Raw genomic sequence first — 15,873 nt, forward strand, 5'->3', positions numbered from 1 at the left:
CCAGTTCCTCTGGGGCAGTTCCTTCTTCAGGAACTAGATCCTCTTCTGCTAAAAGAGTTTCTACAGACTGATCCTGGGGGGAAGGCTCGGCCTTACCCCTGCTACTCCTCCTCTTGGAAGGCCCTTGGTCCATTTTTCCAGGATCCAAGGCCTGTTCAGTTCCTGTCAGCTTTGCTTTTGACCTGGTCAGGGCAAATACTTCTGCTGATATACCCAACATTGCTGCATGGGTACTTAGCTCCACCTCAGCCCATGCTGAGGTCTCCAAATCATTCCCTAGTAAACATTCAACAGGTAGGTCTGCACTCACCACAACTTTCTTGAGGCCAGTTACCCCTCCCCAGGAGAAGTTCAGAACAGCTAGAGCATGGTCTGTACTAACGTTGCTAGCATTGGTCACTTGGTATGTCTCTCCAAGTATGATCTGGTTAGGGTCCACAAGGTCCTTAGTCACCATAGTGACACTGGCCCCTGTATCCCTGTAAGCTAGTGACTCCCTTCCATTTATGGTTGGCTGTTGTCTGTATTTGCCCAGACCACTGGGGCTCACAAACAGGGACAAGTCCCCATCACAAACTAGCACAGCCTGAGTAGGAGTTCTGACTAGGCCAGAGTCCTCTCCAGATCCCAGGGTCAACCCTACTATGCCCTTGTTCTGTGCACCAACACCTGTAACTGTACTAGGGGGAACAGGAGCCTTAGGGGCAGGTGTGGTGCTTGTGGAGTCTTTGGCCTTATTACAGTCTGAAGTCCAATGGGTAGTCTGTTTACAGTACTTACACCATGGCTTCCTTGGTTGTTTGGATTTGTTTTTCTTGGTAGTCTCAGATGCTGCTTTTTGGGGGCCTGTTGAAGACTGCTGGTCTTTTCCCTTTTCCCCACCCTTGTCAGAGTTTTTGGCATCTTCTTTTTTAGTTGCACCTCCCAAGGGCTGGACCTTTTGCTTAATCCTGGTTCTGACCCATTTGTCTGCCTTCTTTCCCAATTCTTGGGGAGAGGTCAGATCAGAGTCAACCAGGTGCTGATGTAAGAGCTGGTTCTGACAATTGTTAAGGATCTGCTCCCTCATTATGAGATTGTATAATCCTGTATAATCATCTACTTTGCTGCCAGTTAACCAACCTTCCAGTGCCTTGGTTGCACAATCCACAAAGTCTACCCAATCCTGATTTTGTGCTTTCTGGGTGTCTCTGAACTTAAGTCTGTACTGATCAGTGGTTAAGCCAAACCCATCTATTAAAGCATCCTTCAAGATATAATAGTCATCAGCATCCTCTTCTCTTACAGAGAGGAGCTTGTCTCTTCCTTTATCTGAAAAGGAGAGCCACAGGATTGCTGCCCACTGCTCTACTGGGACCCTCTGTACTCTACAGGCCCTTTCAAGAGCAGATATCCATTTGTGGATATCATCCCCATTCTGATAGGGGGGCACAATCTTGTGGAGGTTCCTATTGTCAGGGATTTTCTCTCTAACTCTAGGGGTTTTCTTACTGCCACCAGGGATCTCTAGACCCCACTTTCTTGAAGCTTTCTGAAGCTCCAGGGTTTCCCTGTCCAATGCTAACTGTTCTCTTTTAAGCTCAAGCTTAGCCTGCTCAAATTTGATCAGTCTGCATTTCCTCTCATGAGAGGATTCTCTTCTCTGAGAAGAGGCAGAGGACCCTTTGGATCTCCTAGAATGGTTGGATCCCACTGAGGGGGATCTGTTCCTTCTTGGATCCACCACTCTCCTTTTAAGGGTGGAGGGAGTGCCTCTTGAGCCATCACCTCCATGCTGTGAGTGGTCTATTTCTTCCAGGTCAGGATTTTCATCCTCTTCCTGTTCCCCATCAGATTCCACTATGGGAGTGTCCTCTTCTGAGGGGTGCCCACCCACTCTGTCCGTCCCTCTGGATCCTATGGACTCCATAAAGTCTGCTATGAGCAGGATCTCCTTGAGACGTTTTGTGTTGGCACCTCTTTCTGTCTTCAGTCTCCTAAGGGTGCACATTTCCTTGAGCTCTGCAAAGGTGAAATTATCATACTTATCTATAGGGACCCTCTGGGGTCCTTCCATAGCCTTAGTGCTTCCTGAAGACATGTTTAGTGTAGTGATGTATCTACCTACACTAAGTGTGGCCTACTGAACCCTCTCTTGAGTTGTAGTCAAGGTGTGCTAAACCCTCTACACACAACTCCAAGTTCAGTAGAACTTATTGTATTCTAGCTTGAATTTATATGTACCTTTGGTACCTTGTGGCTTTCACTTTAGAAATTCAATTTGTTTTCTGGTAAAACAATGGCAAGCTTGAATCCAACCGCTGCACACCAATGTGAGAAGTTGGCCTAGCATATGCTGTTCCTAGTTATAGGGACACCTTGCACCAGTCCAATTCGACTCCTATTGATGATAGGTTTAAGACAACCTTTAAAGAAAGCTATCCTAGTGGTAGCTGTGGAGAGCAGCCTTCAGGCTAAGTCTTGAAGGAGTGTTAAGCTTATTGTTTTACCATAATAACCTCTTGAATAACCAAATGAAAGAGTAGCCCACACAGGTATATATATAAAATATATGTATTTATTCTAGACAGAATCCCACAGTCACTTTATGTGGCTAGTGGCAAAGTTACACTTCAAACAAGCATTTATAAACACAATAAATAGCACAGAAATCAATGGGCCCCAGGGGGGGACCAAACCATATACTAAAATAGTGGTATAAGAACCACGACAATTCTACAGGCAATGCCTAGGGCATTCAGGATCGCTGGCCCCTTAAGAATCCACCCACAGTTAAGAGGAAGGGGACCCACGGGAGGCGTGTGCAGTGCGAGAAGTTGCTGTCGGGATCGCAATGTTAGCCTATGGAGAATGTCGCGGTTGAATATTTAAGGTTTAAGGACACTTCTAACAACAGTACAAAGTTAAGGCTTGAGACTTAAGGCTTTGGAGAGCCCACCACCACGGGAGTACCGAAGTATCACTGTTACCTGCCCCAGGGAAGCCGGGTGCATAGGTCGATTCTGGTGTCGGGTCGCGGGCTGATTTTCTATGGAAAAGGAGTCCAAACTGCTGCTAGCTGGAAGTGTCGCTGAAGTCGTGAAGATTAAAGTTGAAGAAAAGACAAAGATGAACCTGAAAGCAGAGGGGACAGAGTCTGGGTCACAGCACAGTGACCAGGGAGCTCACAGGAAGGAGCTCGGGGATGTCAGGTGCTTCAGGTGTGGAAGGTACAGCTGGGCTCTGCAGTCACGGGCTCCGGGAGGCTTCAAGGAAGGCCAGCTTCTGGAGGGCGACTGTCCCACATCGGCTGAGGGTCGCTGCGGTGTTAGTGTCCCGATTGGATCCACTAAGCATTGGCAACCGCAACCCACGCAAGATGAACAAAGCAGCTGCTGGTGCAGACCCACGAGGTCTGAGGGTGCTCTCCTTTGCAGGGAGCGTAGAGCAGGCCTGGAGCAACCAGGGGAACTCTTAGAAAAGAAGATTGTCCTCCGTCAGGGCCCACAAGTCGAGAGACAAGGGACCGCGGAAGGCAGCAAAATGGAGTGAGTAAAAGGGCTCCCACGGGCCACCGGAGCGGGCCAGGGAGCTGAGAGTCGGCACAAATGCTGCTTGAAGGTTGGCTCAAGAATGGGCCAAAGCACAACTTCCCCACTGGTCGGGGTCGTGTGCTGGACAAGAGGTGGCCGGTGTCTCGGGGTATGCAGGGATCTCGACACCCACGTGGTCCAGGGTGCTCAGACTTGCTGGGCACACTCACAGGACGCTGGGATGCACTGGAGACCCACCTCAAGGTTGCTGGAAGGCGTCGAAGGTCGTGAGAGCAACGAAGTTCCAACCGGGTATCTTGTAGTCTTTTAGGTGCCTGCCAAGCAGGGGGATAACTCCTTTATCCCAAGGGAGATTTCTTCAGTCAGCTGGGCAGCAGCTCGTCGAAGGTCAGTTCTGTGAAGTCCTGTATGAATCTAAGGCTCTAGGGCAAAGTTATTCCCATATATCCCCAAGATTAGGGGATGGTCCAAAAGAGAGCCTACCAATCAGAGTAGAGGCGGGAAAGGGTGGCTACACCCACTCCCCTTTGTGTGTTTCCCGCCTGGGCGAGGGGCAGGATGCCCCTGAACCGGTTCCAGGCGGTGTATGCAGAATTGGGGCTCTGCAGCTGCCTACGTGCAACTCTGAAAGGACATTTGGTGCACCCACCCTGTTCCAATCCACATATCGTGTCTGGGGAGGTGCTGGCACCTCCCTGCCACAGGAGCCCTATTGTCCAGATGGCGAGGCTGGGGTTTTCCCCAGCAACAGCCAGCCAGAGTCGTGTAGGTGGCGAACAGTAGCCATTTTGTGGTACATGTGCACTTTTAAATTGGTGTCCAAATTCTACCGCTTTTCCCATATCGCCCTCCTAGCAAGGGGGAATCGTGCCCCCATGCCCATGGCTGGACTGGGGGTATGATTCCTTCATGTTTGACACCAAACACGATATGGTTCTGTGTAGCCATTCCTAAGTTACAGCGATGACGCAATAACTTATAATGCGGTTAAGAGTATATGGTATGGCTACACTACAAACAACCCAGTAACGATTTTACGAAGGTTGCAGAGAGGTCCTACTCACGTAGGGGTCCCCCCTCACACATACCTCAGCACCCAGCCCTGTAGGATTACCAGGGCCTGCCATAGGGGTGACCTATGAGAGTATATGTGTTGTATGGTATGGGACATAGGGTACCTACATCCCTGTAAGGGGTGCTAGCACCACCTTACCCAGGCTACAGTAGTGGCCTGGTGGTGTCAGTTTGGGTGGCTGTCCCAGGGTGGCACAATAAGTGCTGCAGCCCTGGTAGGCCTACTGGGGGACCCATGCCCTGGGTACCTAGGGTACCATCTACAAGGGACTGGTAGGGCATGCCCAGCATCCAATTGGTTGGTACCTAGGGTACTCACATAGTTTACCAGAGGAAGTAGATAGGTTGGGGTCCTGGATAGCAGGGCCACAGCCTGGCTAAAGTCATAAAAACAGTCAAAACATCAGCAAAAAGTTGGGGGCAACTATGCAGTCGATGCCACTCTCCTACATTAACCATTAGGCCAGAGTAAGAGTCTAAGACCTTACCCATTAGGCCAGAGTAAGAATTAAGACCTTAACCATTAGGCCAGAGTAAGAGTCTAAGACCTTAACCATTAGGACAGAGTAAGAGTTAAGACCTTAACCATTAGTCAAAAGTAAGAGTTAAGACCTTAACCATTAGGCCAAAGTAAGAGTTAAGACCTTAACCATTAGGCCAGAGTAAGAGTTAAGACCTTAACCATTAGGCAAGAGTAAGAGTCTAACACCTTAACCATTAGGCCAGAGTAAGAGTTAAGACCTTACGGATTAGGCCAGAGTAAGAGTCTAGACCTTTACCATTAGGCCAGAGTAAGAGTCTAAGACCTTAACCATTAGGACAGAGTAAGAGTCTAAGATCTTACCCATTAGGCCAGAGTAAGAGTTAAGACCTTAACCAGTAGGCCAGAGTAAGAGTCTAAGACCTTACCAATTAGGCCAGAGTAAGAGTTAAGACCTTAACCATTAGTCAATAGTAATAGTTAGGACCTTAACCATTAGGCCAGAGTAAGAGTCTAGGACCTTAACCAGTAGGCCAGAGTAAGAGCAAAGACCTTAACCAGCAGGCCAGTGTAAGAGTCTAAGCGCTTAACCATTAGGCCAGAGTAAGAGTTAAGACTTTAAACATTAGGCCAGAGTAAGAGTCTAAGACCTTAACCATTAGGTCAGAGTAAGAGTTAAGAACTTAGCCATTAGGCCAGAGTAAGAGTTAAGACCTTAAGCATTAGGCCAGAGTAAGAGTCTAGACCTTAACCATTTGACCGGAGTAAGAGTCAAGACCTTAACCACTAGGCGAGAGTAAGAGATAAGACCTTAACCATTAGGCCAGGATAAGAGTCTAAGACTTTAACCGTTAGGCCAGAGAAAGAGTCTAAAACCTTAACCATTACGCCAGAGTAAGAGTTAAAACCTTAACCATTAGGCCAGAGTAAGAGTTAAGATCTTAACCAGTAGGCCAGAGTAAGAGTCTAAGACCTTACCCATTAGGCCAGAGGAAGAGTTAAGACCTTAACCAGTAGGCCAGAGTAAGAGTCTAAGACCTTAACCATTAGGCCAGAGTAAGAGTTAATACCTTAACCATTAGTCAATAGTAAGAGTTAAGAACTTAACCATGAGGCCAAAGTAAGAGTCTAAGACCTTAACCATTTGGCCAGAGTAAGAGGTAATACCTTAACCATTAGGCCAGAGTAAGAGTTAAAACCTATACCATTAGGCCAGAGTAAGTAGGCCAGTGTAAGAGTCTAAGACCTTAACCATTAGGCCAGAGTAAGAGTTAAGACCTTAACCATTAGGCCAGAGTAAGAGTCTAAAACCTTAACCATTAGGCCAGAGTAAGAGTTAAGACCTTAACCATTAGGCCAGAGTAAGAGTCTAAGACCTTAACCATTAGGCCATAGTAAGAGTTAAGACCTTACGGATTAGGCGAGAGTAAGAGTCTAGACCTTAACCATTAGTCCAGAGTAAGAGTCTAAGACCTTAACCAGTAGGCCAGAGTAAGAGTTAATACCTTAACCATTAGGCGAGAGTAAGAGTCTGAGACCTTAACCATTAGGTCAGACTAAGAGTTAAAAACTTAACCATTAATCCAGAGGAAGAGTTAAGACCTTAACCATTAGTCCAGAATAAGAGTCTACACCTTAACCATTAGGCCAGAGTAAGAGTCTAAGACCTTAACCATTAGGCCAGAGTAAGAGTTAAGACCTTAACCATTAGGCAAGAGTAAGAGTCTAAGACCTTAACCGTTAGGCCATAGTAAGAGTTAAGACCTTACGGATAAGGCCAGAGTAAGAGTCTAGACCTTAACCATTAGGCCAGAGTAAGAGTCTAAGACCTTAACCATTAGGACAGAGTAAGAGTCTAAGACCTTACCCATTAGGCCAGAGCAAGAGTTAAGACCTTAACCAGTAGGCCAGAGTAAGAGTCTAAGACCTTACCCATTAGGCCAGAGTAAGAGTTAAGACCTTAACCATTAGTCAATAGTAAGAGTTTGGACCTTAACCATTAGGCCAGAGTAAGAATCTGAGACCTTAACCATTAGGCCAGAGTAAGAGTCTAAGACCTTAACCATTAGGTCAGAGTAAGAGTTAAGAACTTAGCCATTAGTCCAGAGGAAGAGTTAAGACCTTAACCATTAGTCCAGAATAAGATTCAAGACCTTAACCATTAGGCCAGAGTAAGAGTCTAAGACCTTAACCATAAGGTCAGAGTAAGAGTTAAGACCTTAACCATTAGGCAAGAGTAAGAGTCTAAGACCTCAACCATTAGGCCAGAGTAAGAGTTAAGACCTTAACCAGTAGGCCAGAGTAAGAGTCTAAGACCTTACCCATTAGGCCAGAGTAAGAGTTAAGACCTTAACCATTAGGCCAGAGTAAGAGTTAAGACCTTAACCATTAGGCAAGAGTAAGAGTCTTAGACCTTAATCATTAGGCCATAGTAAGAGGTAAAACCTTAAGCACTAGGTCAGAGTAAGAGTCTAGACCTTAACCAGTAGGCCAGAGTAAGAGTCAAGACCCTAACCATTAGGCCAGAGTAAGACTTAAGACCCTAACCATTAGGCCAGAGTAAGACTTAAGACCTTAAACATTGGTCCAGAGTAAGATTCTAAGACCTTAACCATTAGGCCAGAGTAAGAGTTAAGACCCTAACCATTAGGCCAGAGTAAGAGTCTAAGACCTTAACCATTAGGCCAGAGTAAGAGTTAAGACCTTAATCATAAGGCCAGAGTAAGAGTCTAGACCTTAACCATTAGACCATAGTAAGAGTCAAGACCTTATCCATTAGGCCAGAGTAAGAGTCTAATACCTTAACCATTAGGCCAGAGTAAGAGATAAGACCTTAACCATTAGGCCAGAGTAAGAGTCTAAGACTTTAACCGTTTGGCCAGAGTTAGAGTCTAAAACCTTACCATTAGGCCAGAGTAAGAGTTAAAACCTTAACCATTAGGCCAGAGTAAGAGTTAAGGTCTTAACCAGTAGGCCAGAGTAAGAGTCTAAGAGCTTCACCATTAGGCCAGAGTAAGAGTTAAGACCTTAACCAGTAGGCCAGAGTAGGAGTCTAGACCTTAACCATTTGGCCAGAGTGAGAGTCAAGACCTTAGCCATTAGGCCAGAGTAAGAGTATAACCCCTTAACCATTAGGCCAGAGTAATTTTCTAAGACCTTAACCATTAGGCCAGAGTAAGACTCAAGACCTTAACCATTAGGCCAGAGTAAGAGTCCAATACCTTAACCATTAGGCCTAAGGAAGAGTTAAGACCTTAACCATTAGGCCAGAGTAAGAGTCTAAAACCTTAACCATTAGGCCAGAGTAAGAGTCTAAGACCTTACCCATTAGGCCAGAGTAAGAGTTAAGACCTTAACCATTAGGCCAGAGTAAGAGTCTAAGACCTTAACCATAAGGTCAGAGTAAGAGTTAAGACCTTGACCATTAGGCAAGAGTAAGAGTCTAAGACCTCAACCATTAGGCCAGAGTAAGAGTTAAGACCTTAACCAGTAGGCCAGAGTAAGAGTTAAGACCTTAACCATTATGCCAGAGTGAGAGTCTAAGACCTTAACCATTAGTCCAGAGTAAGAGTTAAGACCTTAACCATTAGGCCAGAGTAAGAGTTACGACCTTAACCAGTAGGCCAGAGTAAGAGTCTAAGACCTTACCCATTAGGCCAGAGTAAGAGTTAAGACCTTAACCATTAGGCCAGAGTAAGAGTTAAGACCTTAACCATTAGGCAAGAGTAAGAGTCTTAGACCTTAATCATTAGGCCATAGTAAGAGGTAAAACCTTAAGCACTAGGTCAGAGTAAGAGTCTAGACCTTAACCAGTAGGCCAGAGTAAGAGTCAAGACCCTAACCATTAGGCCAGAGTAAGACTTAAGACCTTAAACATTGGTCCAGAGTAAGAGTCTAAGACCTTAACCATTAGGCCAGAGTAAGAGTTAAGACCTTAAGCATTAGGCCAGAGTAAGAGTCTAGACCTTATCCATTAGACCAGAGTAAGAGTCAAGACCTTAACCATTAGGCCAGAGCAAGAGTTAAGACCTTAACCAGTAGGCCAGAGTAAGAGTCTAAGACCTTACCCATTAGGCCAGAGTAAGAGTTAAGACCTTAACCATTAGTCAATAGTAAGAGTTTGGACCTTAACCATTAGGCCAGAGTAAGAATCTGAGACCTTAACCATTAGGCCAGAGTAAGAGTCTAAGACCTTAACCATTAGGTCAGAGTAAGAGTTAAGAACTTAGCCATTAGTCCAGAGGAAGAGTTAAGACCTTAACCATTAGTCCAGAATAAGATTCAAGACCTTAACCATTAGGCCAGAGTAAGAGTCTAAGACCTTAACCATACGGTCAGAGTAAGAGTTAAGACCTTAACCATTAGGCAAGAGTAAGAGTCTAAGACCTCAACCATTAGGCCAGAGTAAGAGTTAAGACCTTAACCAGTAGGCCAGAGTAAGAGTTAAGACCGTAACCATTATGCCAGAGTGAGAGTCTAAGACCTTAACCATTAGTCCAGAGTAAGAGTTAAGACCTTAACCATTAGGCCAGAGTAAGAGTTAAGACCTTAACCAGTAGGCCAGAGTAAGAGTCTAAGACCTTACCCATTAGGCCAGAGTAAGAGTTAAGACCTTAACCATTAGGCCAGAGTAAGAGTTAGGACCTTAACCATTAGGCAAGAGTAAGAGTCTTAGACCTTAATCATTAGGCCATAGTAAGAGGTAAAACCTTAAGCACTAGGTCAGAGTAAGAGTCTAGACCTTGACCATTAGGCCAGAGTAAGAGTTAAGACCTTAACAATTAGGCCAGAGTAAGAGTCTAAGACCTTAACCATTAGGCCAGAATAAGAGTTAAGACCTTAACCATTAGGCCAGAGTAAGAGTTCAGACCTTTACCATTAGGCCAGAGTACGAGTCTACGACCTTAACCAGTAGGCCAGAGTAAGAGTCTGAGACCTTAACCATTAGGCCAGAGCAAGAGTTAAGACCCTAACCATTAGGCCAGAGTAAGAGTCTAAGACCTTAACCATTAGGCCAGAGTAAGAGTTAAGACCTTAATCATAAGGCCAGAGTAAGAGTCTAGACCTTAACCATTAGACCAGAGTAAGAGTCAACACCTTAACCATTAGGCCAGAGTAAGAGTCTAATACCTTAACCATTAGGCCAGAGTAAGAGATAAGACCTTAACCATTAGGCCAGAGTAAGAGTCTAAGACTTTAACTGTTTGGCCAGAGTAAGAGTCTAAAACCTTAACCATTAGGCCAGAGTAAGAGTTAAAACCTTAACCATTAGGCCAGAGTAAGAGTTAAGGTCTTAACCAGTAGGCCAGAGTAAGCGTCTAAGACCTTCACCATTAGGCCAGAGTAAGAGTTAAGACCTTAACCAGTAGGCCAGAGTAGGAGTCTAGACCTTAACCATTTGGCCAGAGTGAGAGTCAAGACCTTAGCCATTAGGCCAGAGTAAGAGTATAACCCCTTAACCATTAGGCCAGAGTAAGAGTCTAAGACCTTAACCATTAGGCCAGAGTAAGACTCAAGACCTTAACCATTAGGCCAGAGTAAGAGTCCAATACCTTAACCATTAGGCCTAAGGAAGAGTTAAGACCTTAACCATTAGGCCAGAGTAAGAGTCTAAAACCTTAACCATTAGGCCAGAGTAAGAGTCTAAGACCTTACCCATTAGGCCAGAGTAAGAGTTAAGACCTTAACCATTAGGTCAGAGTAAGAGTCTAAGACCTTAACCATTAGGCCATAGTAAGAGTTAAGACCTTACGGATTAGGCCAGAGTAAGAGTCTAGACCTTAACCATTAGGCCAGAGTAAGAGTCTAAGACCTTAACCATTAGGACAGAGTAAGAGTCTAAGATCTTACCCATTAGGCCAGAGTAAGACTTAAGACCTTAACCAGTAGGCCAGAGTAAGAGTCTAAGACCTTACCCATTAGGCCAGAGTAACAGTTAATAACTTAACCATTAGTCAATAGTAAGAGTTAGGACCTTAACCGTTAGGCCAGAGTAAGAGTCTAGGACCTTAACCAGTAGGCCAGAGTAAGAGCAAAGACATTAACCAGTAAGCCAGTGTAAGAGTCTAAGACCTTAACCATTAGGCCAGAGTAAGAGTTAAGACCTTAACCATTAGGCCAGAGTAAGAGTTAAGACCTTAACCAGTAGGCAAGAGTAAGAGTCTGAGACCTTACCCATTAGGCCAGAGTAAGAGTTAAGACCTTAACCATTAGGCCAGAGTAAGAGTTAAGACCTTAACCATTAGGCAAGAGTAAGAGTCTTAGACCTTAATCATTAGGCCATAGTAAGAGGTAAAACCTTAAGCACTAGGTCAGAGTAAGAGTCTAGACCTTAACCAGTAGGCCAGAGTAAGAGTCAAGACCCTAACCATTAGGCCAGAGTAAGACTTAAGACCCTAACCATTAGGCCAGAGTAAGACTTAAGACCTTAAACATTGGTCCAGAGTAAGAGTCTAAGACCTTAACCATTAGGCCAGAGTAAGAGTTAAGACCTTAAGCATTAGGCCAGATTAAGAGTCTAGACCTTATCCATTAGACCAGAGTAAGAGTCAAGACCTTAACCATTAGGCCAGAGCAAGAGTTAAGACCCTAACCATTAGGCCAGAGTAAGAGTCTAAGACCTTAACCATTAGGCCAGAGTAAGAGTTAAGACCTTAATCATAAGGCCAGAGTAAGAGTCTAGACCTTAACCATTAGACCAGAGTAAGAGTCAAGACCTTATCCATTAGGCCAGAGTAAGAGTCTAATACCTTAACCATTAGGCCAGAGTAAGAGATAAGACCTTAACCATTAGGCCAGAGTAAGAGTCTAAGACTTTAACCGTTTGGCCAGAGTTAGAGTCTAAAACCTTACCATTAGGCCAGAGTAAGAGTTAAAACCTTAACCATTAGGCCAGAGTAAGAGTTAAGGTCTTAACCAGTAGGCCAGAGTAAGAGTCTAAGAGCTTCACCATTAGGCCAGAGTAAGAGTTAAGACCTTAACCAGTAGGCCAGAGTAGGAGTCTAGACCTTAACCATTTGGCCAGAGTGAGAGTCAAGACCTTAGCCATTAGGCCAGAGTAAGAGTATAACCCCTTAACCATTAGGCCAGAGTAATAGTCTAAGACCTTAACCATTAGGCCAGAGTAAGACTCAAGACCTTAACCATTAGGCCAGAGTAAGAGTCCAATACCTTAACCATTAGGCCTAAGGAAGAGTTAAGACCTTAACCATTAGGCCAGAGTAAGAGTCTAAAACCTTAACCATTAGGCCAGAGTAAGAGTCTAAGACCTTACCCATTAGGCCAGAGTAAGAGTTAAGACCTTAACCATTAGGCCAGAGTAAGAGTCTAAGACCTTAACCATAAGGTCAGAGTAAGAGTTAAGACCTTGACCAGTAGGCCAGAGTAAGAGTTAAGACCTTAACCATTATGCCAGAGTGAGAGTCTAAGACCTTAACCATTAGTCCAGAGTAAGAGTTAAGACCTTAACCATTAGGCCAGAGTAAGAGTTACGACCTTAACCAGTAGGCCAGAGTAAGAGTCTAAGACCTTACCCATTAGGCCAGAGTAAGAGTTAAGACCTTAACCATTAGGCCAGAGTAAGAGTTAAGACCTTAACCATTAGGCAAGAGTAAGAGTCTTAGACCTTAATCATTAGGCCATAGTAAGAGGTAAAACCTTAAGCACTAGGTCAGAGTAAGAGTCTAGACCTTAACCAGTAGGCCAGAGTAAGAGTCAAGACCCTAACCATTAGGCCAGAGTAAGACTTAAGACCCTAACCATTAGGCCAGAGTAAGACTTAAGACCTTAAACATTGGTCCAGAGTAAGAGTCTAAGACCTTAACCATTAGGGCAGAGTAAGAGTTAAGACCTTAAGCATTAGGCCAGAGTAAGAGTCTAGACCTTATCCATTAGACCAGAGTAAGAGTCAAGACCTTAACCATTAGGCCAGAGCAAGAGTTAAGACCTTAACCAGTAGGCCAGAGTAAGAGTCTAAGACCTTACCCATTAGGCCAGAGTAAGAGTTAAGACCTTAACCATTAGTCAATAGTAAGAGTTTGGACCTTAACCATTAGGCCAGAGTAAGAATCTGAGACCTTAACCATTAGGCCAGAGTAAGAGTCTAAGACCTTAACCATTAGGTCAGAGTAAGAGTTAAGAACTTAGCCATTAGTCCAGAGGAAGAGTTAAGACCTTAACCATTAGTCCAGAATAAGATTCAAGACCTTAACCATTAGGCCAGAGTAAGAGTCTAAGACCTTAACCATACGGTCAGAGTAAGAGTTAAGACCTTAACCATTAGGCAAGAGTAAGAGTCTAAGACCTCAACCATTAGGCCAGAGTAAGAGTTAAGACCTTAACCAGTAGGCCAGAGTAAGAGTTAAGACCGTAACCATTATGCCAGAGTGAGAGTCTAAGACCTTAACCATTAGTCCAGAGTAAGAGTTAAGACCTTAACCATTAGGCCAGAGTAAGAGTTAAGACCTTAACCAGTAGGCCAGAGTAAGAGTCTAAGACCTTACCCATTAGGCCAGAGTAAGAGTTAAGACCTTAACCATTAGGCCAGAGTAAGAGTTAAGACCTTAACCATTAGGCAAGAGTAAGAGTCTTAGACCTTAATCATTAGGCCATAGTAAGAGGTAAAACCTTAAGCACTAGGTCAGAGTAAGAGTCTAGACCTTGACCATTAGGCCAGAGTAAGAGTTAAGACCTTAACAATTAGGCCAGAGTAAGAGTCTAAGACCTTAACCATTAGGCCAGAATAAGAGTTAAGACCTTAACCATTAGGCCAGAGTAAGAGTTCAGACCTTTACCATTATGCCAGAGTACGAGTCTACGACCTTAACCAGTAGGCCAGAGTAAGAGTCTGAGACCTTAACCATTAGGCCAGAGCAAGAGTTAAGACCCTAACCATTAGGCCAGAGTAAGAGTCTAAGACCTTAACCATTAGGCCAGAGTAAGAGTTAAGACCTTAATCATAAGGCCAGAGTAAGAGTCTAGACCTTAACAATTAGACCAGAGTAAGAGTCAACACCTTAACCATTAGGCCAGAGTAAGAGTCTAATACCTTAACCATTAGGCCAGAGTAAGAGATAAGACCTTAACCATTAGGCCAGAGTAAGAGTTAAGGTCTTAACCAGTAGGCCAGAGTAAGCGTCTAAGACCTTCACCATTAGGCCAGAGTAAGAGTTAAGACCTTAACCAGTAGGCCAGAGTAGGAGTCTAGACCTTAACCATTTGGCCACAGTGAGAGTCAAGACCTTAGCCATTAGGCCAGAGTAAGAGTATAACCCCTTAACCATTAGGCCAGAGTAAGAGTCTAAGACCTTAACCATTAGGCCAGAGTAAGACTCAAGACCTTAACCATTAGGCCAGAGTAAGAGTCCAATACCTTAACCATTAGGCCTAAGGAAGAGTTAAGACCTTAACCATTAGGCCAGAGTAAGAGTCTAAAACCTTAACCATTAGGCCAGAGTAAGAGTCTAAGACCTTACCCATTAGGCCAGAGTAAGAGTTAAGACCTTAACCATTAGGTCAGAGTAAGAGTCTAAGACCTTAACCATTAGGCCATAGTAAGAGTTAAGACCTTACGGATTAGGCCAGAGTAAGAGTCTAGACCTTAACCATTAGGCCAGAGTAAGAGTCTAAGACCTTAACCATTAGGACAGAGTAAGAGTCTAAGATCTTACCCATTAGGCCAGAGTAAGACTTAAGACGTTAACCAGTAGGCCAGAGTAAGAGTCTAAGACCTTACCCATTAGGCCAGAGTAACAGTTAAGAACTTAACCATTAGTCAATAGTAAGAGTTAGGACCTTAACCGTTAGGCCAGAGTAAGAGTCTAAGACCTTAACCAGTAGGCCAGAGTTAAAGCAAAGACATTAACCAGTAAGCCAGTGTAAGAGTCTAAGACCTTAACCATTAGGCCAGAGTAAGAGTTAAGACCTTAACCATTAGGCCAGAGTAAGAGTTAAGACCTTAACCAGTAGGCAAGAGTAAGAGTCTGAGACCTTACCCATTAGGCCAGAGTAAGAGTTAAGACCTTAACCATTAGGCCAGAGTAAGAGTTAAGACCTTAACCATTAGGCAAGAGTAAGAGTCTTAGACCTTAATCATTAGGCCATAGTAAGAGGTAAAACCTTAAGCACTAGGTCAGAGTAAGAGTCTAGACCTTAACCAGTAGGCCAGAGTAAGAGTCAAGACCCTAACCATTAGGCCAGAGTAAGACTTAAGACCCTAACCATTAGGCCAGAGTAAGACTTAAGACCTTAAACATTGGTCCAGAGTAAGAGTCTAAGACCTTAACCATTAGGCCAGAGTAAGAGTTAAGACCTTAAGCATTAGGCCAGATTAAGAGTCTAGACCTTATCCATTAGACCAGAGTAAGAGTCAAGACCTTAACCATTAGGCCAGAGCAAGAGTTAAGACCCTAACCATTAGGCCAGAGTAAGAGTCTAAGACCTTAACCATTAGGCCAGAGTAAGAGTTAAGACCTTAATCATAAGGCCAGAGTAAGAGTCTAGACCTTAACCATTAGACCAGAGTAAGAGTCAAGACCTTATCCATTAGGCCAGAGTAAGAGTCTAATACCTTAACCATTAGGCCAGAGTAAGAGATACGACCTTAACCATTAGGCCAGAGTAAGAGTCTAAGACTTTAACCGTTTGGCCAGAGTTAGAGTCTAAAACCTTAACCATTAGGCCAGAGTAAGAGTTAAAACCTTAACCATTAGGCCAGAGTAAGAGTTAAGGTCTTAACCAGTAGGCCAGAGTAAGAGTCTAAGAGCTTCACCATTAGGCCAGAGTAAG

The sequence above is a fragment of the Triturus cristatus genome, chromosome 12, assembly GCF_964204655.1.
Source record: "Triturus cristatus chromosome 12, aTriCri1.1, whole genome shotgun sequence".
NCBI classification, from domain to species: Eukaryota; Metazoa; Chordata; class Amphibia; order Caudata; family Salamandridae; genus Triturus; species Triturus cristatus.